The sequence below is a fragment of the Triturus cristatus genome, chromosome 11 (genome assembly GCF_964204655.1).
Source record: "Triturus cristatus chromosome 11, aTriCri1.1, whole genome shotgun sequence".
Lineage (NCBI taxonomy): Eukaryota > Metazoa > Chordata > Amphibia > Caudata > Salamandridae > Triturus > Triturus cristatus.
In genome coordinates, this window is record NC_140594.1 from 1,140,909,334 (window position 1) to 1,140,934,210 (window position 24,877).

The following is a 24,877-nucleotide window of genomic DNA, read 5'->3' on the forward strand; positions in this document are numbered from 1 at the left end:
ATGACATTCAAAGCATGCCCAGAAAAACGTGTGACGGTCCCACCAGTCATTTATGCTTATAATTGGGTATCTTTACTTTCAAAGTATGGGGTTGATCCTTTGGCGATCACTCTGTTGTGTTTCAGCAGAGACAGATAGTTGAGAAGTCTTTTATCACATAGCTAGCACAAGCCTGCGCTTTTCCTTGCTGGTAGCGTGGAAATGACAGATTGGTTCTCAGAAGAAAAAACAAGAAATATTATAGCAGAGGATGGTTTCAATCCATCGACCTCTGGGTTATGGGCCCAGCACACTTCCGCTGCGCCACTCTGCTCCCTTGTAAAAGTGTTCTCTTTATGCAGAGGAGGAGCTTTCAGCGAAGTGGCGAGGGATTGGTGGGTCTCGCTCCTCATTTGCCTAAGCATGATGCAATGTATGCTGGGTGCAGAAAATCTTCATCTTCTCGTCTCACAGTTAGTCATAACTGAAAGTGCAGACCCTCTTGGGAACTAGCAGTTTCAGGCCTTTACCAAGATAGCAGCTCTCTAACCCTCTCCTCTCTCTTTGATCCTAGCGCTAGCATGCTCAGGATTTGATTTTAACTGGGAGCCAGAGATCTACCCGGTGAGGGCTTGCCCGGTGGGAGGCTTTTGAGCGTTTGGGAGCGTTCGGGACGTGAGGACATTGGACAGGAAATGTTGCCATCTTGAAATATCCAACCTTCCTGCTGTCGTGAGAGGCTCTTTCCATGGACATCTGCCTCTTGGAGTCCTCTCAACTTGCTCTCTGATATAACATTTTGTGAGCTGCAGTTACATCCGATGGCTACAAGGTGGCGCTGCATTCAGGTGAGAGAACAAGTGTGCACAAAATCGTTGGGGACTTTTGCCAGATTCATCGGTGGATCTTGCCTACTTTTATTCACATGCTAGATATTGCCTAGAAATGCTTTTTAATATAGAGATGCTAGAGTTAGAATGTCTGGTCGGGGTTCAGCCCTTTCATTGTCTACCGCCCGCAACATATTTATTACCAGCACATGTGAGTGGTGACTCTGCTTTTTGGAAAATAGCATCTAATAGGACAATGAATGTAGCAGATGGGGCGATCGAAATGCCTGCCTAAGTATTTCATTTTTTTTTTTATTTAACGTCTGATTAATCTGTTCATGATATTTCCGTTTTGTGACATGTTGCATTAAAACAAATCCTGCTTGGAGAACATATAAAAATTTGCACTGCATTGGCCGGGAATCGAACCCGGGTCAACTGCTTGGGAAGCAGCTATGCTCACCACTATACCACCAACGCCCTATGATGTGGGTGCTCTCGGTTCTAAAGATTACAACCCCGAGTTCAATGACTATCTTGCACCAGTTTCAATGGTGCATTTGGTTTAGATACCAACATGAAAAGCAGTAGAAAGTTTCTTGTAGAGGGTAAGGAACTGGGGATTGAAACCAAGGCCAAATCTGTGCAGACGAGAAGAAATGGAAAGCAGTAGTACAAATAGTGGAAATGAACATATTTAGGCAGCATTGGAAGCAAAGCAGCGAAGAGAAAGAGAGTGCCTTCCATGAAATGCCCAGGAGAATGATAAGAGCAGAACGGAAAGGCAAGAATGACATTCAAAGCATGCCCAGAAAAACGTGTGACGGTCCCACCAGTCATTTATGCTTATAATTGGGTATCTTTACTTTCAAAGTATGGGGTTGATCCTTTGGCGATCACTCTGTTGTGTTTCAGCAGAGACAGATAGTTGAGAAGTCTTTTCTCACATAGCTAGCACAAGCCTGCGCTTTTCCTTGCTGGTAGCGTGGAAATGACAGATTGGTTCTCAGAAGAAAAAACAAGAAATATTATAGCAGAGGATGGTTTCAATCCATCGACCTCTGGGTTATGGGCCCAGCACGCTTCCGCTGCGCCACTCTGCTCCCTTGTAAAAGTGTTCTCTTTATGCAGAGGAGGAGCTTTCAGCGAAGTGGCGAGGGATTGGTGGGTCTCGCTCCTCATTTGCCTAAGCATGCTGCAATGTATGCTGGGTGCAGAAAATCTTCATCTTCTCGTCTCACAGTCAGTCATAACTGAAAGTGCAGACCCTCTTATGAACTAGCAGTTTCAGGCCTTTACCAAGATAGCAGCTCTCTAACCCTCTCCTCTCTCTTTGATCGTAGCGCTAGCATGCTCAGGATTTGATTTTAACTGGGAGCCAGAGATCTACCCGGTGAGGGCGAGGCTTTTGAGCGTTTGGGAGCGTTCGGGACGTGAGGACGTTGGACAGGAAATGTTGCCATCTTGAAATATCCAACCTTCCTGCTGTCGTGAGAGGCTCTTTCCATGGACATCTGCCTCTTGGAGTCCTCTCAACTTGCTCTCTGATATAACATTTTGTGAGCTGCAGTTACATCCGATGGCTACAAGATGGCGCTGCATTCAGGTGAGAGAACAAGTGTGCACAAAATCGTTGGGGACTTTTGCCAGATTCATCGGTGGATCTTGCCTACTTTTATTCACATGCTAGATATTGCCTAGAAATGCTTTTTAATATAGAGATGCTAGAGTTAGAATGTCTGGTCGGGGTTCAGCCCTTTCATTGTCTACCGCCCGCAACATATTTATTACCAGCACATGTGAGTGGTGACTCTGCTTTTTGGAAAATAGCATCTAATAGGACAATGAATGTAGCAGATGGGGCGATCGAGATGCCTGCCTAAGTATTTCATTTTTTTTTTAATTTAACGTCTGATTAATCTGTTCATGATATTTCCGTTTTGTGACATGTTGCATTAAAACAAATCCTGCTTGGAGAACATATAAAAATTTGCACTGCATTGGCCGGGAATCGAACCCGGGACAACTGCTTGGGAAGCAGCTATGCTCACCACTATACCACCAACACCCTATGATGTGCTTGCTCTCGGTTCTAAAGATTACAACCCCGAGTTCAATGACTATCTTGCACCAGTTTCAATGGTGCATTTGGTTTAGATACCAACATGAAAAGCAGTAGAAAGTTTCTTGTAGAGGGTAAGGAACTGGGGATTGAAACCAAGGCCAAATCTGTGCAGAAGAGAAGAAATGGAAAGCAGTAGTACAAATAGTGGAAATGAACATATTTAGGCAGCTTTGGAAGCAAAGCAGCGAAGAGAAAGAGAGTGCCTTCCATGAAATGCCCAGGAGAATGATAAGAGCAGAACGAAAAGGCAAGAATGACATTCAAAGCATGCCCAGAAAAACGTGTGACGGTCCCACCAGTCATTTATGCTTATAATTGGGTATCTTTACTTTCAAAGTATGGGGTTGATCCTTTGGCGATCACTCTCTTGTATTTCAGCAGAGACAGATAGTTGAGAAGTCTTTTCTCACATAGCTAGCACAAGCCTGCGCTTTTCCTTGCTGGTAGCGTGGAAATGACAGATTGGTCCTCAGAAGAAAAAACAAGAAATATTATAGCAGAGGATGGTTTCGATCCATCGACCTCTGGGTTATGGGCCCAGCACGCTTCCGCTGCGCCACTCTGCTCCCTTGTAAAAGTGTTCTCTTTATGCAGAGGAGGAGCTTTCAGCGAAGTGGCGAGGGATTGGTGGGTCTCGCTCCTCATTTGCCTAAGCATGCTGCAATGTATGCTGGGTGCAGAAAATCTTCATCTTCTCGTCTCACAGTTAGTCATAACTGAAAGTGCAGACCCTCTTGGGAACTAGCAGTTTCAGGCCTTTACCAAGATAGCAGCTCTCTAACCCTCTCCTCTCTCTTTGATCCTAGCGCTAGCATGCTCAGGATTTGATTTTAACTGGGAGCCAGAGATCTACCCGGTGAGGGCTTGCCCGGTGTGAGGCTTTTGAGCGTTTGGGAGCGTTCGGGACGTGAGGACATTGGACAGGAAATGTTGCCATCTTGAGATATCCAACCTTCCTGCTGTCGTGAGAGGCTCTTTCCATGGACATCTGCCTCTTGGAGTCCTCTCAACTTGCTCTCTGATATAACATTTTGTGAGCTGCAGTTACATCCGATGGCTACAAGATGGCGCTGCATTCAGGTGAGAGAACAAGTGTGCACAAAATCGTTGGGGACTTTTGCCAGATTCATCGGTGGATCTTGCCTACTTTTATTCACATGCTAGATATTGCCTAGAAATGCTTTTTAATATAGAGATGCTAGAGTTAGAATGTCTGGTCGGGGTTCAGCCCTTTCATTGTCTACCGCCCGCAACATATTTATTACCAGCACATGTGAGTGGTGACTCTGCTTTTTGGAAAATAGCATCTAATAGGACAATGAATGTAGCAGATGGGGCGATCGAGATGCCTGCCTAAGTATTTCATTTTTTTTTTAATTTAACGTCTGATTAATCTGTTCATGATATTTCCGTTTTGTGACATGTTGCATTAAAACAAATCCTGCTTGGAGAACATATAAAAATTTGCACTGCATTGGCCGGGAATCGAACCCGGGTCAACTGCTTGGGAAGCAGCTATGCTCACCACTATACCACCAACACCCTATGATGTGCTTGCTCTCGGTTCTAAAGATTACAACCCCGAGTTCAATGACTATCTTGCACCAGTTTCAATGGTGCATTTGGTTTAGATACCAACATGAAAAGCAGTAGAAAGTTTCTTGTAGAGGGTAAGGAACTGGGGATTGAAACCAAGGCCAAATCTGTGCAGAAGAGAAGAAATGGAAAGCAGTAGTACAAATAGTGGAAATGAACATATTTAGGCAGCTTTGGAAGCAAAGCAGCGAAGAGAAAGAGAGTGCCTTCCATGAAATGCCCAGGAGAATGATAAGAGCAGAACGAAAAGGCAAGAATGACATTCAAAGCATGCCCAGAAAAACGTGTGACGGTCCCACCAGTCATTTATGCTTATAATTGGGTATCTTTACTTTCAAAGTATGGGGTTGATCCTTTGGCGATCACTCTCTTGTATTTCAGCAGAGACAGATAGTTGAGAAGTCTTTTCTCACATAGCTAGCACAAGCCTGCGCTTTTCCTTGCTGGTAGCGTGGAAATGACAGATTGGTCCTCAGAAGAAAAAACAAGAAATATTATAGCAGAGGATGGTTTCGATCCATCGACCTCTGGGTTATGGGCCCAGCACGCTTCCGCTGCGCCACTCTGCTCCCTTGTAAAAGTGTTCTCTTTATGCAGAGGAGGAGCTTTCAGCGAAGTGGCGAGGGATTGGTGGGTCTCGCTCCTCATTTGCCTAAGCATGCTGCAATGTATGCTGGGTGCAGAAAATCTTCATCTTCTCGTCTCACAGTTAGTCATAACTGAAAGTGCAGACCCTCTTGGGAACTAGCAGTTTCAGGCCTTTACCAAGATAGCAGCTCTCTAACCCTCTCCTCTCTCTTTGATCCTAGCGCTAGCATGCTCAGGATTTGATTTTAACTGGGAGCCAGAGATCTACCCGGTGAGGGCTTGACCGGTGTGAGGCTTTTGAGCGTTTGGGAGCGTTCGGGACGTGAGGACATTGGACAGGAAATGTTGCCATCTTGAGATATCCAACCTTCCTGCTGTCGTGAGAGGCTCTTTCCATGGACATCTGCCTCTTGGAGTCCTCTCAACTTGCTCTCTGATATAACATTTTGTGAGCTGCAGTTACATCCGATGGCTACAAGATGGCGCTGCATTCAGGTGAGAGAACAAGTGTGCACAAAATCGTTGGGGACTTTTGCCAGATTCATCGGTGGATCTTGCCTACTTTTATTCACATGCTAGATATTGCCTAGAAATGCTTTTTAATATAGAGATGCTAGAGTTAGAATGTCTGGTCGGGGTTCAGCCCTTTCATTGTCTACCGCCCGCAACATATTTATTACCAGCACATGTGAGTGGTGACTCTGCTTTTTGGAAAATAGCATCTAATAGGACAATGAATGTAGCAGATGGGGCGATCGAGATGCCTGCCTAAGTATTTCATTTTTTTTTTAATTTAACGTCTGATTAATCTGTTCATGATATTTCCGTTTTGTGACATGTTGCATTAAAACAAATCCTGCTTGGAGAACATATAAAAATTTGCACTGCATTGGCCGGGAATCGAACCCGGGTCAACTGCTTGGGAAGCAGCTATGCTCACCACTATACCACCAACACCCTATGATGTGCTTGCTCTCGGTTCTAAAGATTACAACCCCGAGTTCAATGACTATCTTGCACCAGTTTCAATGGTGCATTTGGTTTAGATACCAACATGAAAAGCAGTAGAAAGTTTCTTGTAGAGGGTAAGGAACTGGGGATTGAAACCAAGGCCAAATCTGTGCAGAAGAGAAGAAATGGAAAGCAGTAGTACAAATAGTGGAAATGAACATATTTAGGCAGCTTTGGAAGCAAAGCAGCGAAGAGAAAGAGAGTGCCTTCCATGAAATGCCCAGGAGAATGATAAGAGCAGAACAAAAAGGCAAGAATGACATTCAAAGCATGCCCAGAAAAACGTGTGACGGTCCCACCAGTCATTTATGCTTATAATTGGGTATCTTTACTTTCAAAGTATGGGGTTGATCCTTTGGCGATCACTCTCTTGTATTTCAGCAGAGACAGATAGTTGAGAAGTCTTTTCTCACATAGCTAGCACAAGCCTGCGCTTTTCCTTGCTGGTAGCGTGGAAATGACAGATTGGTCCTCAGAAGAAAAAACAAGAAATATTATAGCAGAGGATGGTTTCGATCCATCGACCTCTGGGTTTTGGGCCCAGCACGCTTCCGCTGCGCCACTCTGCTCCCTTGTAAAAGTGTTCTCTTTATGCAGAGGAGGAGCTGTCAGCGAAGTGGCGAGGGATTGGTGGGTCTCGCTCCTCATTTGCCTAAGCATGCTGCAATGTATGCTGGGTGCAGAAAATCTTCATCTTCTCGTCTCACAGTTAGTCATAACTGAAAGTGCAGACCCTCTTGGGAACTAGCAGTTTCAGGCCTTTACCAAGATAGCAGCTCTCTAACCCTCTCCTCTCTCTTTGATCCTAGCGCTAGCATGCTCAGGATTTGATTTTAACTGGGTGCCAGAGATCTACCCGGTGAGGGCGAGGCTTTTGAGCGTTTGGGAGCGTTCGGGACGTGAGGACATTGGACAGGAAATGTTGCCATCTTGAAATATCCAACCTTCCTGCTGTCGTGAGAGGCTCTTTCCATGGACATCTGCCTCTTGGAGTCCTCTCATCTTGGAGTCCTCTCAACTTGCTCTCTGATATAACATTTTGTGAGCTGCAGTTACATCCGATGGCTACAAGGTGGCGCTGCATTCAGGTGAGAGAACAAGTGTGCACAAAATCGTTGGGGACTTTTGCCAGATTCATCGGTGGATCTTGCCTACTTTTATTCACATGCTAGATATTGCCTAGAAATGCTTTTTAATATAGAGATGCTAGAGTTAGAATGTCTGGTCGGGGTTCAGCCCTTTCATTGTCTACCGCCCGCAACATATTTATTACCAGCACATGTGAGTGGTGACTCTGCTTTTTGGAAAATAGCATCTAATAGGACAATGAATGTAGCAGATGGGGCGATCGAGATGCCTGCCTAAGTATTTCATTTTTTTTTTAATTTAACGTCTGATTAATCTGTTCATGATATTTCCGTTTTGTGACATGTTGCATTAAAACAAATCCTGCTTGGAGAACATATAAAAATTTGCACTGCATTGGCCGGGAATCGAACCCGGGTCAACTGCTTGGGAAGCAGCTATGCTCACCACTATACCACCAACGCCCTATGATGTGGGTGCTCTCGGTTCTAAAGATTACAACCCCGAGTTCAATGACTATCTTGCACCAGTTTCAATGGTGCATTTGGTTTAGATACCAACATGAAAAGCAGTAGAAAGTTTCTTGTAGAGGGTAAGGAACTGGGGATTGAAACCAAGGCCAAATCTGTGCAGACGAGAAGAAATGGAAAGCAGTAGTACAAATAGTGGAAATGAACATATTTAGGCAGCATTGGAAGCAAAGCAGCGAAGAGAAAGAGAGTGCCTTCCATGAAATGCCCAGGAGAATGATAAGAGCAGAACGAAAAGGCAAGAATGACATTCAAAGCATGCCCAGAAAAACGTGTGACGGTCCCACCAGTCATTTATGCTTATAATTGGGTATCTTTACTTTCAAAGTATGGGGTTGATCCTTTGGCGATCACTCTGTTGTGTTTCAGCAGAGACAGATAGTTGAGAAGTCTTTTCTCACATAGCTAGCACAAGCCTGCGCTTTTCCTTGCTGGTAGCGTGGAAATGACAGATTGGTTCTCAGAAGAAAAAACAAGAAATATTATAGCAGAGGATGGTTTCGATCCATCGACCTCTGGGTTATGGGCCCAGCACGCTTCTGCTGCGCCACTCTGCTCCCTTGTAAAAGTGTTCTCTTTATGCAGAGGAGGAGCTTTCAGCGAAGTGGCGAGGGATTGGTGGGTCTCGCTCCTCATTTGCCTAAGCATGCTGCAATGTATGCTGGGTGCAGAAAATCTTCATCTTCTCGTCTCACAGTCAGTCATAACTGAAAGTGCAGACCCTCTTGGGAACTAGCAGTTTCAGGCCTTTACCAAGATAGCAGCTCTCTAACCCTCTCCTCTCTCTTTGATCCTAGCGCTAGCATGCTCAGGATTTGATTTTAACTGGGAGCCAGAGATCTACCCAGTGAGGGCGAGGCTTTTGAGCGTTTGGGAGCGTTCGGGACGTGAGGACGTTGGAGAGGAAATGTTGCCATCTTGAAATATCCAACCTTCCTGCTGTCATGAGAGGCTCTTTCCATGGACATCTGCCTCTTGGAGTCCTCTCAATTTGCTCTCTGATATAACATTTTGTGAGCTGCAGTTACATCCGATGGCTACAAGGTGGCGCTGCATTCAGGTGAGAGAACAAGTGTGCACAAAATCGTTGGGGACTTTTGCCAGATTCATCGGTGGATCTTGCCTACTTTTATTCACATGCTAGATATTGCCTAGAAATGCTTTTTAATATAGAGATGCTACAGTTAGAATGTCTAGTCGGGGTTCAGCCCTTTCATTGTCTACCGCCCGCAACATATTTATTACCAGCACATGTGAGTGGTGACTCTGCTTTTTGGAAAATAGCATCTAATAGGACAATGAATGTAGCAGATGGGGCGATCGAGATGCCTGCCTAAGTATTTCATTTTTTTTTTAATTTAACGTCTGATTAATCTGTTCATGATATTTCCGTTTTGTGACATGTTGCATTAAAACAAATCCTGCTTGGAGAACATATAAAAATTTGCACTGCATTGGCCGGGAATCGAACCCGGGTCAACTGCTTGGAAAGCAGCTATGCTCACCACTATACCACCAACGCCCTATGATGTGGTTGCTCTCGGTTCTAAAGATTACAACCCCGAGTTCAATGACTATCTTGCACCAGTTTCAATGGTGCATTTGGTTTAGATACCAACATGAAAAGCAGTAGAAAGTTTCTTGTAGAGGGTAAGGAACTGGGGATTGAAACCAAGGCCAAATCTGTGCAGAAGAGAAGAAATGGAAAGCAGTAGTACAAATAGTGGAAATGAACATATTTAGGCAGCATTGGAAGCAAAGCAGCGAAGAGAAAGAGAGTGCCTTCCATGAAATGCCCAGGAGAATGATAAGAGCAGAACGAAAAGGCAAGAATGACATTCAAAGCATGCCCAGAAAAACGTGTGACGGTCCCACCAGTCATTTATGCTTATAATTGGGTATCTTTACTTTCAAAGTATGGGGTTGATCCTTTGGCGATCACTCTCTTGTATTTCAGCAGAGACAGATAGTTGAGAAGTCTTTTCTCACATAGCTAGCACAAGCCTGCGCTTTTCCTTGCTGGTAGCGTGGAAATGACAGATTGGTTCTCAGAAGAAAAAACAAGAAATATTATAGCAGAGGATGGTTTCGATCCATCGACCTCTGGGTTATGGGCCCAGCACGCTTCCGCTGCGCCACTCTGCTCCCTTGTAAAAGTGTTCTCTTTATGCAGAGGAGGAGCTTTCAGCGAAGTGGCGAGGGATTGGTGGGTCTCGCTCCTCATTTGCCTAAGCATGCTGCAATGTATGCTGGGTGCAGAAAATCTTCATCTTCTCGTCTCACAGTTAGTCATAACTGAAAGTGCAGACCCTCTTGGGAACTAGCAGTTTCAGGCCTTTACCAAGATAGCAGCTCTCTAACCCTCTCCTCTCTCTTTGATCCTAGCGCTAGCATGCTCAGGATTTGATTTTAACTGGGAGCCAGAGATCTACCCGGTGAGGGCTTGCCCGGTGTGAGGCTTTTGAGCGTTTGGGAGCGTTTGGGACGTGAGGACATTGGACAGGAAATGTTGCCATCTTGAAATATCCAACCTTCCTGCTGTCGTGAGAGGCTCTTTCCATGGACATCTGCCTCTTGGAGTCCTCTCAACTTGCTCTCTGATATAACATTTTGTGAGCTGCAGTTACATCCGATGGCTACAAGGTGGCGCTGCATTCAGGTGAGAGAACAAGTGTGCACAAAATCATTGGGGACTTTTGCCAGATTCATCGGTGGATCTTGCCTACTTTTATTCACATGCTAGATATTGCCTAGAAATGCTTTTTAATATAGAGATGCTAGAGTTAGAATGTCTAGTCGGGGTTCAGCCCTTTCATTGTCTTCCGCCCGCAACATATTTATTACCAGCACATGTGAGTGGTGACTCTGCTTTTTGGAAAATAGCATCTAATAGGACAATGAATGTAGCAGATGGGGCGATCGAGATGCCTGCCTAAGTATTTCATTATTTTTTTAATTTAACGTCTGATTAATCTGTTCATGATATTTCCGTTTTGTGACATGTTGCATTAAAACAAATCCTGCTTGGAGAACATATAAAAATTTGCACTGCATTGGCCGGGAATCGAACCCGGGTCAACTGCTTGGGAAGCAGCTATGCTCACCACTATACCACCAACGCCCTATGATGTGGGTGCTCTCGGTTCTAAAGATTACAACCCCGAGTTCAATGACTATCTTGCACCAGTTTCAATGGTGCATTTGGTTTAGATACCAACATGAAAAGCAGTAGAAAGTTTCTTGTAGAGGGTAAGGAACTGGGGATTGAAACCAAGGCCAAATCTGTGCAGAGGAGAAGAAATGGAAAGCAGTAGTACAAATAGTGGAAATGAACATATTTAGGCAGCATTGGAAGCAAAGCAGCGAAGAGAAAGAGAGTGCCTTCCATGAAATGCCCAGGAGAATGATAAGAGCAGAACGAAAAGGCAAGAATGACATTCAAAGCATGCCCAGAAAAACGTGTGACGGTCCCACCAGTCATTTATGCTTATAATTGGGTATCTTTACTTTCAAAGTATGGGGTTGATCCTTTGGCGATCACTCTGTTGTGTTTCAGCAGAGACAGATAGTTGAGAAGTCTTTTCTCACATAGCTAGCACAAGCCTGCGCTTTTCCTTGCTTGTAGCGTGGAAATGACAGATTGGTTCTCAGAAGAAAAAACAAGAAATATTATAGCAGAGGATGGTTTCGATCCATCGACCGCTGGGTTATGGGCCCAGCACGCTTCCGCTGCGCCACTCTGCTCCCTTGTAAAAGTGTTCTCTTTATGCAGAGGAGGAGCTTTCAGCGAAGTGGCGAGGGATTGGTGGGTCTCGCTCCTCATTTGCCTAAGCATGCTGCAATGTATGCTGGGTGCAGAAAATCTTCATCTTCTCGTCTCACAGTCAGTCATAACTGAAAGTGCAGACCCTCTTGGGAACTAGCAGTTTCAGGCCTTTACCAAGATAGCAGCTCTCTAACCCTCTCCTCTCTCTTTGATCCTAGCGCTAGCATGCTCAGGATTTGATTTTAACTGGGAGCCAGAGATCTACCCGGTGAGGGCGAGGCTTTTGAGCGTTTGGGAGCGTTCGGGACGTGAGGACGTTGGACAGGAAATGTTGCCATCTTGAAATATCCAACCTTCCTGCTGTCATGAGAGGCTCTTTCCATGGACATCTGCCTCTTGGAGTCCTCTCAACTTGCTCTCTGATATAACATTTTGTGAGCTGCAGTTACATCCGATGGCTACAAGGTGGCGCTGCATTCAGGTGAGAGAACAAGTGTGCACAAAATCGTTGGGGACTTTTGCCAGATTCATCGGTGGATCTTGCCTACTTTTATTCACATGCTAGATATTGCCTAGAAATGCTTTTTAATATAGAGATGCTAGAGTTAGAATGTCTGGTCGGGGTTCAGCCCTTTCATTGTCTACCGCCCGCAACATATTTATTACCAGCACATGTGAGTGGTGACTCTGCTTTTTGGAAAATAGCATCTAATAGGACAATGAATGTAGCAGATGGGGCGATCGAGATGCCTGCCTAAGTATTTCATTTTTTTTTTAATTTAACGTCTGATTAATCTGTTCATGATATTTCCGTTTTGTGACATGTTGCATTAAAACAAATCCTGCTTGGAGAACATATAAAAATTTGCACTGCATTGGCCGGGAATCGAACAAGGGTCAACTGCTTGGGAAGCAGCTATGCTCACCACTATACCACCAACGCCCTATGATGTGGGTGCTCTCGGTTCTAAAGATTACAACCCCGAGTTCAATGACTATCTTGCACCAGTTTCAATGGTGCATTTGGTTTAGATACCAACATGAAAAGCAGTAGAAAGTTTCTTGTAGAGGGTAAGGAACTGGGAATTGAAACCAAGGCCAAATCTGTGCAGAAGAGAAGAAATGGAAAGCAGTAGTACAAATAGTGGAAATGAACATATTTAGGCAGCATTGGAAGTAAAGCAGCGAAGAGAAAGAGAGTGCCTTCCATGAAATGCCCAGGAGAATGATAAGAGCAGAACGAAAAGGCAAGAATGACATTCAAAGCATGCCCAGAAAAACGTGTGACGGTCCCACCAGTCATTTATGCTTATAATTGGGTATCTTTACTTTCAAAGTATGGGGTTGATCCTTTGGCGATCACTCTCTTGTATTTCAGCAGAGACAGATAGTTGAGAAGTCTTTTCTCACATAGCTAGCACAAGCCTGCGCTTTTCCTTGCTGGTAGCGTGGAAATGACAGATTGGTCCTCAGAAGAAAAAACAAGAAATATTATAGCAGAGGATGGTTTCGATCCATCGACCTCTGGGTTATGGGCCCAGCACGCTTCCGCTGCGCCACTCTGCTCCCTTGTAAAAGTGTTCTCTTTATGCAGAGGAGGAGCTTTCAGCGAAGTGGCGAGGGATTGGTGGGTCTCGCTCCTCATTTGCCTAAGCATGCTGCAATGTATGCTGGGTGCAGAAAATCTTCATCTTCTCGTCTCACAGTTAGTCATAACTGAAAGTGCAGACCCTCTTGGGAACTAGCAGTTTCAGGCCTTTACCAAGATAGCAGCTCTCTAACCCTCTCCTCTCTCTTTGATCCTAGCGCTAGCATGCTCAGGATTTGATTTTAACTGGGAGCCAGAGATCTACCCGGTGAGGGCTTGCCCGGTGTGAGGCTTTTGAGCGTTTGGGAGCGTTCGGGACGTGAGGACATTGGACAGGAAATGTTGCCATCTTGAAATATCCAACCTTCCTGCTGTCGTGAGAGGCTCTTTCCATGGACATCTGCCTCTTGGAGTCCTCTCAACTTGCTCTCTGATATAACATTTTGTGAGCTGCAGTTACATCCGATGGCTACAAGGTGGCGCTGCATTCAGGTGAGAGAACAAGTGTGCACAAAATCGTTGGGGACTTTTGCCAGATTCATCGGTGGATCTTGCCTACTTTTATTCACATGCTAGATATTGCCTAGAAATGCTTTTTAATATAGAGATGCTACAGTTAGAATGTCTAGTCGGGGTTCAGCCCTTTCATTGTCTACCGCCCGCAACATATTTATTACCAGCACATGTAAGTGGTGACTCTGCTTTTTGGAAAATAGCATCTAATAGGACAATGAATGTAGCAGATGGGGCGATCGAGATGCCTGCCTAAGTATTTCATTTTTTTTTTAATTTAACGTCTGATTAATCTGTTCATGATATTTCCGTTTTGTGACATGTTGCATTAAAACAAATCCTGCTTGGAGAACATATAAAAATTTGCACTGCATTGGCCGGGAATCGAACCCGGGTCAACTGCTTGGGAAGCAGCTATGCTCACCACTATACCACCAACGCCCTATGATGTGGTTGCTCTCGGTTCTAAAGATTACAACCCCGAGTTCAATGACTATCTTGCACCAGTTTCAATGGTGCATTTGGTTTAGATACCAACATGAAAAGCAGTAGAAAGTTTCTTGTAGAGGTTAAGGAACTGGGGATTGAAACCAAGGCCAAATCTGTGCAGAAGAGAAGAAATGGAAAGCAGTAGTACAAATAGTGGAAATGAACATATTTAGGCAGCATTGGAAGCAAAGCAGCGAAGAGAAAGAGAGTGCCTTCCATGAAATGCCCAGGAGAATGATAAGAGCAGAACGAAAAGGCAAGAATGACATTCAAAGCATGCCCAGAAAAACGTGTGACGGTCCCACCAGTCATTTATGCTTATAATTGGGTATCTTTACTTTCAAAGTATGGGGTTGATCCTTTGGCGATCACTCTCTTGTATTTCAGCAGAGACAGATAGTTGAGAAGTCTTTTCTCACATAGCTAGCACAAGCCTGCGCTTTTCCTTGCTGGTAGCGTGGAAATGACAGATTGGTTCTCAGAAGAAAAAACAAGAAATATTATAGCAGAGGATGGTTTCGATCCATCGACCTCTGGGTTATGGGCCCAGCACGCTTCCGCTGCGCCACTCTGCTCCCTTGTAAAAGTGTTCTCTTTATGCAGAGGAGGAGCTTTCAGCGAAGTGGCAAGGGATTGGTGGGTCTCGCTCCTCATTTGCCTAAGCATGCTGCAATGTATGCTGGGTGCAGAAAATCTTCATCTTCTCGTCTCACAGTTAGTCATAACTGAAAGTGCAGACCCTCTTGGGAACTAGCAGTTTCAGGCCTTTACCAAGATAGCAGCTCTCTAACCCTCTCCTCTCTCTTTGATCCTAGCGCTAGCATGCTCAGGATTTGATTTTAACTGGGAGCCAGAGATCTACCCGGTGAGGGCTTGCCCGGTGTGAGGCTTTTGAGCGTTTGGGAGCGTTCGGGACGTGAGGACATTGGACAGGAAATGTTGCCATCTTGAAATATCCAACCTTCCTGCTGTCGTGAGAGGCTCTTTCCATGGACATCTGCCTCTTGGAGTCCTCTCAACTTGCTCTCTGATATAACATTTTGTGAGCTGCAGTTACATCCGATGGCTACAAGGTGGCGCTGCATTCAGGTGAGAGAACAAGTGTGCACAAAATCGTTGGGGACTTTTGCCAGATTCATCGGTGGATCTTGCCTACTTTTATTCACATGCTAGATATTGCCTAGAAATGCTTTTTAATATAGAGATGCTACAGTTAGAATGTCTAGTCGGGGTTCAGCCCTTTCATTGTCTACCGCCCGCAACATATTTATTACCAGCACATGTAAGTGGTGACTCTGCTTTTTGGAAAATAGCATCTAATAGGACAATGAATGTAGCAGATGGGGCGATCGAGATGCCTGCCTAAGTATTTCATTTTTTTTTTAATTTAACGTCTGATTAATCTGTTCATGATATTTCCGTTTTGTGACATGTTGCATTAAAACAAATCCTGCTTGGAGAACATATAAAAATTTGCACTGCATTGGCCGGGAATCGAACCCGGGTCAACTGCTTGGGAAGCAGCTATGCTCACCACTATACCACCAACGCCCTATGATGTGGTTGCTCTCGGTTCTAAAGATTACAACCCCGAGTTCAATGACTATCTTGCACCAGTTTCAATTGTGCATTTGGTTTAGATACCAACATGAAAAGCAGTAGAAAGTTTCTTGTAGAGGGTAAGGAACTGGGGATTGAAACCAAGGCCAAATCTGTGCAGAAGAGAAGAAATGGAAAGCAGTAGTACAAATAGTGGAAATGAACATATTTAGGCAGCATTGGAAGCAAAGCAGCGAAGAGAAAGAGAGTGCCTTCCATGAAATGCCCAGGAGAATGATAAGAGCAGAACGAAAAGGCAAGAATGACATTCAAAGCATGCCCAGAAAAACGTGTGACGGTCCCACCAGTCATTTATGCTTATAATTGGGTATCTTTACTTTCAAAGTATGGGGTTGATCCTTTGGCGATCACTCTCTTGTATTTCAGCAGAGACAGATAGTTGAGAAGTCTTTTCTCACATAGCTAGCACAAGCCTGCGCTTTTCCTTGCTGGTAGCGTGGAAATGACAGATTGGTCCTCAGAAGAAAAAACAAGAAATATTATAGCAGAGGATGGTTTCGATCCATCAACCTCTGGGTTATGGGCCCAGCAAGCTTCCGCTGCGCCACTGTGCTCCCTTGTAAAAGTGTTCTCTTTATGCAGAGAAGGAGCTTTCAGCGAAGTGGCGAGGGATTGGTGGGTCTCGCTCCTCATTTGCCTAAGCATGCTGCAATGTATGCTGGGTGCAGAAAATCTTCATCTTCTCGTCTCACAGTCAGTCATAACTGAAAGTGCAGACCCTCTTGGGAACTAGCAGTTTCAGGCCTTTACCAAGATAGCAGCTCTCTAACCCTCTCCTCTCTCTTTGATCCTAGCGCTAGCATGCTCAGGATTTGATTTTAACTGGGAGCCAGAGATCTACCCGGTGAGGGCGAGGCTTTTGAGCGTTTGGGAGCGTTCGGGACGTGAGGACGTTGGAGAGGAAATGTTGCCATCTTGAAATATCCAACCTTCCTGCTGTCATGAGAGGCTCTTTCCATGGACATCTGCCTCTTGGAGTCCTCTCAACTTGCTCTCTGATATAACATTTTGTGAGCTGCAGTTACATCCGATGGCTACAAGGTGGCGCTGCATTCAGGTGAGAGAACAAGTGTGCACAAAATCGTTGGGGACTTTTGCCAGATTCATCGGTGGATCGTGCCTACTTTTATTCACATGCTAGATATTGCCTAGAAATGCTTTTTAATATAGAGATGCTAGAGTTAGAATGTCTGGTCGGGGTTCAGCCCTTTCATTGTCTACCGCCCGCAACATATTTATTACCAGCACATGTGAGTGGTGACTCTGCTTTTTGGAAAATAGCATCTAATAGGACAATGAATGTAGCAGATGGGGCGATCGAGATGCCTGCCTAAGTATTTCATTTTTTTTTTAATTTAACGTCTGATTAATCTGTTCATGATATTTCCGTTTTGTGACATGTTGCATTAAAACAAATCCTGCTTGGAGAACATATAAAAATTTGCACTGCATTGGCCGGGAATCGAAACCGGGTCAACTGCTTGGGAAGCAGCTATGCTCACCACTATACCACCAACGCCCTATGATGTGGGTGCTCTCGGTTCTAAAGATTACAACCCCGAGTTCAATGACTATCTTGCACCAGTTTCAATGGTGCATTTGGTTTAGATACCAACATGAAAAGCAGTAGAAAGTTTCTTGTAGAGGGTAAGGAACTGGGAATTGAAACCTAGGCCAAATCTGTGCAGAAGAGAAGAAATGGAAAGCAGTAGTACAAATAGTGGAAATGAACATATTTAGGCATCATTGGAAGCAAAGCAGCGAAGAGAAAGAGAGTGCCTTCCATGAAATGCCCAGGAGAATGATAAGAGCAGAACGAAAAGGCAAGAATGACATTCAAAGCATGCCCAGAAAAACGTGTGACGGTCCCACCAGTCATTTATGCTTATAATTGGGTATCTTTACTTTCAAAGTATGGGGTTGATCCTTTGGCGATCACTCTCTTGTATTTCAGCAGAGACAGATAGTTGAGAAGTCTTTTCTCACATAGCTAGCACAAGCCTGCGCTTTTCCTTGCTGGTAGCGTGGAAATGACAGATTGGTCCTCAGAAGAAAAAACAAGAAATATTATAGCAGAGGATGGTTTCGATCCATCGACCTCTGGGTTATGGGCCCAGCACGCTTCCGCTGCGCCACTCTGCTCCCTTGTAAAAGTGTTCTCTTTATGCAGAGGAGGAGCTTTCAGCGAAGTGGCGAGGGATTGGTGGGTCTCGCTCCTCATTTGCCTAAGCATGCTGCAATGTATGCTGGGTGCAGAAAATCTTCATCTTCTCGTCTCACAGTTAGTCATAACTGAAAGTGCAGACCCTCTTGGGAACTAGCAGTTTCAGGCCTTTACCAAGATAGCAGCTCTCTAACCCTCTCCTCTCTCTTTGATCCTAGCGCTAGCATGCTCAGGATTTGATTTTAACTGGGAGCCAGAGATATACCCGGTGAGGGCTTGCCCGGTGTGAGGCTTTTGAGCGTTTGGGAGCGTTCGGGACGTGAGGACATTGGACAGGAAATGTTGCCATCTTGAAATATCCAACCTTCCTGCTGTCGTGAGAGGCTCTTTCCATGGACATCTGCCTCTTGGAGTCCTCTCAACTTGCTCTCTGATATAACATTTTGTGAGCTGCAGTTACATCCGATGGCTACAAGGTGGCGCTGCATTCAGGTGAGAGAACAAGTGTGCACAAAATCGTTGGGGACTTTTGCCAGATTCATCGGTGGATCTTGCCTACTTTTATTCACATGCTAGATATTGCCTAGAAATGCTTTTTAATATAGAGATGCTACAGTTAGAATGTCTAGTCGGGGTTCAGCCCTTTCATTGTCTACCGCCCGCAACATATTTATTACCAGCACATGTAAGTGGTGACTCTGCTTTTTGGAAAATAGCATCTAATAGGACAATGAATGTAGCAGATGGGGCGATCGAGATGCCTGCCTAAGTATTTCATTTTTTTTTTAATTTAACGTCTGATTAATCTGTTCATGATATTTCCGTTTTGTGACATGTTGCATTAAAACAAATCCTGCTTGGAGAACATATAAAAATTTGCACTGCATTGGCCGGGAATCGAACCCGGGTCAACTGCTTGGGAAGCAGCTATGCTCACCACTATACCACCAACGCCCTATGATGTGGTTGCTCTCGGTTCTAAAGATTACAACCCCGAGTTCAATGACTATCTTGCACCAGTTTCAATGGTGCATTTGGTTTAGATACCAACATGAAAAGCAGTAGAAAGTTTCTTGTAGAGGGTAAGGAACTGGGGATTGAAACCAAGGCCAAATCTGTGCAGAAGAGAAGAAATGGAAAGCAGTAGTACAAATAGTGGAAATGAACATATTTAGGCATCATTGGAAGCAAAGCAGCGAAGAGAAAGAGAGTGCCTTCCATGAAATGCCCAGGAGAATGATAAGAGCAGAACGAAAAGGCAAGAATGACATTCAAAGCATGCCCAGAAAAACGTGTGATGGTCCCACCAGTCATTTATGCTTATAATTGGGTATCTTTACTTTCAAAGTATGGGGTTGATCCTTTGGCGATCACTCTCTTGTATTTCAGCAGAGACAGATAGTTGAGAAGTCTTTTCTCACATAGCTAGCACAAGCCTGCGCTTTTCCTTGCTGGTAACGTGGAAATGACAGATTGGTTCTCAGAAGAAAAAACAAGAAATATTATAGCAGAGGATGGTTTCGATCCATCGACCTCTGGGTTATGGGCCCAGCACGCTTCCGCTGCGCCACTCTGCTCCCTTGTAAAAGTGTTCTCTTTATGCAGAGGAGGAGCTTTCAGCGAAGTGGCAAGGGATTGGTGGGTCTCGCTCCTCATTTGCCTAAGCATGCTGCAATGTATGCTGGGTGCAGAAAATCTTCATCTTCTCGTCTCACAGTTAGTCATAACTGAAAGTGCAGACCCTCTTGGGAACTAGCAGTTTCAGGCCTTTACCAAGATAGCAGCTCTCTAACCCTCTCCTCTCTCTTTGATCCTAGCGCTAGCATGCTCAGGATTTGATTTTAACTGGGAGCCAGAGATCTACCCGGTGAGGGCTTGCCCGGTGTGAGGCTTTTGAGCGTTTGGGAGCGTTCGGGACGTGAGGACATTGGACAGGAAATGTTGCCATCTTGAAATATCCAACCTTCCTGCTGTCGTGAGAGGCTCTTTCCATGGACATCTGCCTCTTGGAGTCCTCTCAACTTGCTCTCTGATATAACATTTTGTGAGCTGCAGTTACATCCGATGGCTACAAGGTGGCGCTGCATTCAGGTGAGAGAACAAGTGTGCACAAAATCGTTGGGGACTTTTGCCAGATTCATCGGTGGATCTTGCCTACTTTTATTCACATGCTAGATATTGCCTAGAAATGCTTTTTAATATAGAGATGCTACAGTTAGAATGTCTAGTCGGGGTTCAGCCCTTTCATTGTCTACCGCCCGCAACATATTTATTACCAGCACATGTAAGTGGTGACTCTGCTTTTTGGAAAATAGCATCTAATAGGACAATGAATGTAGCAGATGGGGCGATCGAGATGCCTGCCTAAGTATTTCATTTTGTTTTTAATTTAACGTCTGATTAATCTGTTCATGATATTTCCGTTTTGTGACATGTTGCATTAAAACAAATCCTGCTTGGAGAACATATAAAAATTTGCACTGCATTGGCCGGGAATCGAACCCGGGTCAACTGCTTGGGAAGCAGCTATGCTCACCACTATACCACCAACGCCCTATGATGTGGTTGCTCTCGGTTCTAAAGATTACAACCCCGAGTTCAATGACTATCTTGCACCAGTTTCAATGGTGCATTTGGTTTAGATACCAACATGAAAAGCAGTAGAAAGTTTCTTGTAGAGGGTAAGGAACTGGGGATTGAAACCAAGGCCAAATCTGTGCAGAAGAGAAGAAATGGAAAGCAGTAGTACAAATAGTGGAAATGAACATATTTAGGCAGCATTGGAAGCAAAGCAGCGAAGAGAAAGAGAGTGCCTTCCATGAAATGCCCAGGAGAATGATAAGAGCAGAACGAAAAGGCAAGAATGACATTCAAAGCATGCCCAGAAAAACGTGTGATGGTCCCACCAGTCATTTATGCTTATAATTGGGTATCTTTACTTTCAAAGTATGGGGTTGATCCTTTGGCGATCACTCTCTTGTATTTCAGCAGAGACAGATAGTTGAGAAGTCTTTTCTCACATAGCTAGCACAAGCCTGCGCTTTTCCTTGCTGGTAGCGTGGAAATGACAGATTGGTTCTCAGAAGAAAAAACAAGAAATATTATAGCAGAGGATGGTTTCGATCCATCGACCTCTGGGTTATGGGCCCAGCACGCTTCCGCTGCGCCACTCTGCTCACTTGTAAAAGTGTTCTCTTTATGCAGAGGAGGAGCTTTCAGCGAAGTGGCGAGGGATTGGTGGGTCTCGCTCCTCATTTGCCTAAGCATGCTGCAATGTATGCTGGGTGCAGAAAATCTTCATCTTCTCGTCTCACAGTCAGTCATAACTGAAAGTGCAGACCCTCTTGGGAACTAGCAGTTTCAGGCCTTTACCAAGATAGCAGCTCTCTAACCCTCTCCTCTCTCTTTGATCCTAGCGCTAGCATGCTCAGGATTTGATTTTAACTGGGAGCCAGAGATCTACCCGGTGAGGGCGAGGCTTTTGAGCGTTTGGGAGCGTTCGGGACGTGAGGACGTTGGAGAGGAAATGTTGCCATCTTGAAATATCCAACTTTCCTGCTGTCATGAGAGGCTCTTTCCATGGACATCTGCCTCTTGGAGTCCTCTCAAATTGCTCTCTGATATAACATTTTGTGAGCTGCAGTTACATCCGATGGCTACAAGGTGGCGCTGCATTCAGGTGAGAGAACAAGTGTGCACAAAATCGTTGGGGACTTTTGCCAGATTCATCGGTGGATCTTGCCTACTTTTATTCACATGCTAGATATTGCCTAGAAATGCTTTTTAATATAGAGATGCTACAGTTAGAATGTCTAGTCGGGGTTCAGCCCTTTCATTGTCTACCGCCCGCAACATATTTATTACCAGCACATGTAAGTGGTGACTCTGCTTTTTGGAAAATAGCATCTAATAGGACAATGAATGTAGCAGATGGGGCGATCGAGATGCCTGCCTAAGTATTTCATTTTTTTTTTAATTTAACGTCTGATTAATCTGTTCATGATATTTCCGTTTTGTGACATGTTGCATTAAAACAAATCCTGCTTGGAGAACATATAAAAATTTGCACTGCATTGGCCGGGAATCGAACCCGGGTCAACTGCTTGGGAAGCAGCTATGCTCACCACTATACCACCAACGCCCTATGATGTGGTTGCTCTCGGTTCTAAAGATTACAACCCCGAGTTCAATGACTATCTTGCACCAGTTTCAATTGTGCATTTGGTTTAGATACCAACATGAAAAGCAGTAGAAAGTTTCTTGTAGAGGGTAAGGAACTGAGGATTGAAACCAAGGCCAAATCTGTGCAGAAGAGAAGAAATGGAAAGCAGTAGTACAAATAGTGGAAATGAACATATTTAGGCAGCATTGGAAGCAAAGCAGCGAAGAGAAAGAGAGTGCCTTCCATGAAATGCCCAGGAGAATGATAAGAGCAGAACGAAAAGGCAAGAATGACATTCAAAGCATGCCCAGAAAAACGTGTGACGGTCCCACCAGTCATTTATGCTTATAATTGGGTATCTTTACTTTCAAAGTATGGGGTTGATCCTTTGGCGATCACTCTCTTGTATTTCAGCAGAGACAGATAGTTGAGAAGTCTTTTCTCACATAGCTAGCACAAGCCTGCGCTTTTCCTTGCTGGTAGCGTGGAAATGACAGATTGGTCCTCAGAAGAAAAAACAAGAAATATTATAGCAGAGGATGGTTTCGATCCATCAACCTCTGGGTTATGGGCCCAGCAAGCTTCCGCTGCGCCACTGTGCTCCCTTGTAAAAGTGTTCTCTTTATGCAGAGGAGGAGCTTTCAGCGAAGTGGCGAGGGATTGGTGGGTCTCGCTCCTCATTTGCCTAAGCATGCTGCAATGTATGCTGGGTGCAGAAAATCTTCATCTTCTCGTCTCACAGTCAGTCATAACTGAAAGTGCAGACCCTCTTGGGAACTAGCAGTTTCAGGCCTTTACCAAGATAGCAGCTCTCTAACCCTCTCCTCTCTCTTTGATCCTAGCGCTAGCATGCTCAGGATTTGATTTTAACTGGGAGCCAGAGATCTACCCGGTGAGGGCGAGGCTTTTGAGCGTTTGGGAGCGTTCGGGACGTGAGGACGTTGGAGAGGAAATGTTGCCATCTTGAAATATCCAACCTTCCTGCTGTCATGAGAGGCTCTTTCCATGGACATCTGCCTCTTGGAGTCCTCTCAACTTGCTCTCTGATATAACATTTTGTGAGCTGCAGTTACATCCGATGGCTACAAGGTGGCGCTGCATTCAGGTGAGAGAACAAGTGTGCACAAAATCGTTGGGGACTTTTGCCAGATTCATCGGTGGATCGTGCCTACTTTTATTCACATGCTAGATATTGCCTAGAAATGCTTTTTAATATAGAGATGCTAGAGTTAGAATGTCTGGTCGGGGTTCAGCCCTTTCATTGTCTACCGCCCGCAACATATTTATTACCAGCACATGTGAGTGGTGACTCTGCTTTTTGGAAAATAGCATCTAATAGGACAATGAATGTAGCAGATGGGGCGATCGAGATGCCTGCCTAAGTATTTCATTTTTTTTTTAATTTAACGTCTGATTAATCTGTTCATGATATTTCCGTTTTGTGACATGTTGCATTAAAACAAATCCTGCTTGGAGAACATATAAAAATTTGCACTGCATTGGCCGGGAATCGAAACCGGGTCAACTGCTTGGGAAGCAGCTATGCTCACCACTATACCACCAACGCCCTATGATGTGGGTGCTCTCGGTTCTAAAGATTACAACCCCGAGTTCAATGACTATCTTGCACCAGTTTCAATGGTGCATTTGGTTTAGATACCAACATGAAAAGCAGTAGAAAGTTTCTTGTAGAGGGTAAGGAACTGGGAATTGAAACCTAGGCCAAATCTGTGCAGAAGAGAAGAAATGGAAAGCAGTAGTACAAATAGTGGAAATGAACATATTTAGGCATCATTGGAAGCAAAGCAGCGAAGAGAAAGAGAGTGCCTTCCATGAAATGCCCAGGAGAATGATAAGAGCAGAACGAAAAGGCAAGAATGACATTCAAAGCATGCCCAGAAAAACGTGTGACGGTCCCACCAGTCATTTATGCTTATAATTGGGTATCTTTACTTTCAAAGTATGGGGTTGATCCTTTGGCGATCACTCTCTTGTATTTCAGCAGAGACAGATAGTTGAGAAGTCTTTTCTCACATAGCTAGCACAAGCCTGCGCTTTTCCTTGCTGGTAGCGTGGAAATGACAGATTGGTCCTCAGAAGAAAAAACAAGAAATATTATAGCAGAGGATGGTTTCGATCCATCGACCTCTGGGTTATGGGCCCAGCACGCTTCCGCTGCGCCACTCTGCTCCCTTGTAAAAGTGTTCTCTTTATGCAGAGGAGGAGCTTTCAGCGAAGTGGCGAGGGATTGGTGGGTCTCGCTCCTCATTTGCCTAAGCATGCTGCAATGTATGCTGGGTGCAGAAAATCTTCATCTTCTCGTCTCACAGTTAGTCATAACTGAAAGTGCAGACCCTCTTGGGAACTAGCAGTTTCAGGCCTTTACCAAGATAGCAGCTCTCTAACCCTCTCCTCTCTCTTTGATCCTAGCGCTAGCATGCTCAGGATTTGATTTTAACTGGGAGCCAGAGATATACCCGGTGAGGGCTTGCCCGGTGTGAGGCTTTTGAGCGTTTGGGAGCGTTCGGGACGTGAGGACATTGGACAGGAAATGTTGCCATCTTGAAATATCCAACCTTCCTGCTGTCGTGAGAGGCTCTTTCCATGGACATCTGCCTCTTGGAGTCCTCTCAACTTGCTCTCTGATATAACATTTTGTGAGCTGCAGTTACATCCGATGGCTACAAGGTGGCGCTGCATTCAGGTGAGAGAACAAGTGTGCACAAAATCGTTGGGGACTTTTGCCAGATTCATCGGTGGATCTTGCCTACTTTTTTTCACATGCTAGATATTGCCTAGAAATGCTTTTTAATATAGAGATGCTACAGTT

The 24,877-nt window shown here is 44.7% G+C and overlaps 12 non-coding genes across 12 annotated transcripts; all 12 read right to left on the reverse strand.

Moving 5' to 3' along the window:
- Positions 1-1,217: 1,217 nt before the first annotated feature.
- On the reverse strand, positions 1,218-1,289 carry TRNAG-CCC (transfer RNA glycine (anticodon CCC)). The gene has a single exon. It is a non-coding gene; the product is annotated as a tRNA-Gly (tRNA).
- Positions 1,290-2,805: 1,516 nt separating this feature from the next.
- TRNAG-CCC (transfer RNA glycine (anticodon CCC)) lies at positions 2,806-2,877 on the reverse strand. The gene has a single exon. It is a non-coding gene; the product is annotated as a tRNA-Gly (tRNA).
- A 1,527-nt stretch (positions 2,878-4,404) lies between these two features.
- TRNAG-CCC (transfer RNA glycine (anticodon CCC)) lies at positions 4,405-4,476 on the reverse strand. Its single transcript has one exon. It is a non-coding gene; the product is annotated as a tRNA-Gly (tRNA).
- Positions 4,477-6,003: 1,527 nt separating this feature from the next.
- Positions 6,004-6,075, reverse strand: TRNAG-CCC (transfer RNA glycine (anticodon CCC)). The gene has a single exon. It is a non-coding gene; the product is annotated as a tRNA-Gly (tRNA).
- Positions 6,076-7,607: 1,532 nt separating this feature from the next.
- Positions 7,608-7,679, reverse strand: TRNAG-CCC (transfer RNA glycine (anticodon CCC)). Its single transcript has one exon. It is a non-coding gene; the product is annotated as a tRNA-Gly (tRNA).
- Positions 7,680-9,195: 1,516 nt separating this feature from the next.
- Positions 9,196-9,267, reverse strand: TRNAG-UCC (transfer RNA glycine (anticodon UCC)). The gene has a single exon. It is a non-coding gene; the product is annotated as a tRNA-Gly (tRNA).
- A 1,527-nt stretch (positions 9,268-10,794) lies between these two features.
- On the reverse strand, positions 10,795-10,866 carry TRNAG-CCC (transfer RNA glycine (anticodon CCC)). Its single transcript has one exon. It is a non-coding gene; the product is annotated as a tRNA-Gly (tRNA).
- A 3,115-nt stretch (positions 10,867-13,981) lies between these two features.
- TRNAG-CCC (transfer RNA glycine (anticodon CCC)) lies at positions 13,982-14,053 on the reverse strand. The gene has a single exon. It is a non-coding gene; the product is annotated as a tRNA-Gly (tRNA).
- A 1,527-nt stretch (positions 14,054-15,580) lies between these two features.
- On the reverse strand, positions 15,581-15,652 carry TRNAG-CCC (transfer RNA glycine (anticodon CCC)). The gene has a single exon. It is a non-coding gene; the product is annotated as a tRNA-Gly (tRNA).
- Positions 15,653-18,767: 3,115 nt separating this feature from the next.
- On the reverse strand, positions 18,768-18,839 carry TRNAG-CCC (transfer RNA glycine (anticodon CCC)). Its single transcript has one exon. It is a non-coding gene; the product is annotated as a tRNA-Gly (tRNA).
- Positions 18,840-20,366: 1,527 nt separating this feature from the next.
- Positions 20,367-20,438, reverse strand: TRNAG-CCC (transfer RNA glycine (anticodon CCC)). Its single transcript has one exon. It is a non-coding gene; the product is annotated as a tRNA-Gly (tRNA).
- A 1,516-nt stretch (positions 20,439-21,954) lies between these two features.
- TRNAG-CCC (transfer RNA glycine (anticodon CCC)) lies at positions 21,955-22,026 on the reverse strand. Its single transcript has one exon. It is a non-coding gene; the product is annotated as a tRNA-Gly (tRNA).
- Between the last annotated feature and the right edge of the window lie 2,851 nt (positions 22,027-24,877).